This window comes from Octopus bimaculoides, chromosome 4 (genome assembly GCF_001194135.2).
Source record: "Octopus bimaculoides isolate UCB-OBI-ISO-001 chromosome 4, ASM119413v2, whole genome shotgun sequence".
Classification (NCBI taxonomy): domain Eukaryota; kingdom Metazoa; phylum Mollusca; class Cephalopoda; order Octopoda; family Octopodidae; genus Octopus; species Octopus bimaculoides.
The window spans coordinates 141,451,008-141,452,581 of record NC_068984.1 but is presented as its reverse complement, the minus strand read 5'-3'; the positions used below and the strand labels follow the sequence as shown (position 1 = coordinate 141,452,581).

The 1,574-nt window shown below is 36.8% G+C and overlaps 1 protein-coding gene across 16 annotated transcripts in view; it reads right to left on the bottom strand.

Annotated features, from left to right (window-relative positions):
• Positions 1–1,574, bottom strand: part of LOC106872026 (DISP complex protein LRCH3) — a 254,748-nt gene that overhangs the window by 71,595 nt on the left and 181,579 nt on the right. The window lies entirely within an intron of this gene.

Sequence of the window (1,574 nt, the reverse complement as noted above, 5' to 3'; positions counted from 1 at the left end):
CCTTAACACAGTTCTCAAGGAGATTCAGCATGACACAGAATGTGGCAAGGCTGGCCCCTTTGTAATTACTGGTACAACTCCTCTTTGCCAGCTGAGTGGACTGGAGCAACGTGAAATAAAGTGTCTTGCTCAAGGACACAACACGTCGCCGGGAACTGAACTCATGACCTTACGATCATGAGCCAAATATCCCAACCACTAAGCCATGTGCCTTCACACACACACACTTAAATTAAGGTGTGTTTTTGCAAGGAACTTCTTCGATGGAACTTTGATGAACCCCGTGGAGTGACAATACTGTAAAGAATAGGTGTATATGAACAAACATGCACACGTATATACATACATACATACATACACACACACACACACACACACACACACACACATTGCTGCAAAGTGAAAAACTGATACAGAAAGATGTGACCTCAGGTGATGTTAAAAAAAAAAGATGTTGCCAGGGTTTCCAGAAAGGAAGAAATGAAGAAAAACAAAATCTGGAAAAACATGGAGGAGGAATTTATAAAAGTGAAGGTTGGTGAAATTTCTCTGGAGATACATGGAGGACAGATGGATGATGAGGAGGGAATCAAAGGGATTTCAGTGAAACAAGTGAGAAAGAGAGAAATGAAGAGGAAGTAGAATAGCAATGAGGAGTCCTATGAGAGAGAGAGAGAGACAGAGAGGTAGAGAAGATCAAGGGATCAGAGAAAGTGAAATATTTAAGTCAAAGGTTCTCAATCAGGTCTCATGTGGCCCTTTGGGATCCAAATAAGATTTTGTTGTTAAAGTTTTTATCTCCAATAAATTGATTATATACATTATTTACATTTGACGGATATTTGTGCTCATCTTTTTTGTTGTTAACACAACGTTTTGGCTGATATACCCTCCAGCCGTCATCAGGTGTCTTGGGGAAATTTCAAACCTGGGTTCTCATTCCTAAGGTATTTTTCGATGTTATTAAATATAGAACTGTAAATTGATTATATTTCTGAACTACACTTTTTTTTTTATTTATGCAACTCCTCATGATATTTCATAATGAAAATACAGCAGGATGTAGTTTAATATACTATGAATGGCTATGGAAGGTCCAGTAAAGGAAAATAGGAATGAAAGGAGCCCATAAGGGTAAAAACGTTGAGAGATATTGATTTAAAATATATAATAGAGAAACAATTCTTAACCCTTTCGATAACAACCTGGATGAAACCGGCTCTGGCTCTGTAGTACAAATGTCTTGTTTTCATAAGTTTTGAATTAATATCTTTCACCAAACCTTAGTCACAATTTAAGTTCCTAACACTAGCTGAATGATAACTAAGTTATTTTACTAAATTCTTTGTTATATTCAAAGTAATTGAAAGAAACACAGAGCATCTCAACAGAAATACGGTAACGAAAGGGTTAAGGGAACAACTGAGAAGAGAGAGAGAGATGAAAAATGAATAGAGTCCAGTAGAAAGATAGAGAGAGAAACACAGAGATGAGAATAAAAGTAGGGGAGAAAAAAAATCTTCACAAATAATTCTGAAGAACAAATAAAAGAGTTCATAAATGGGGGGGGGGGG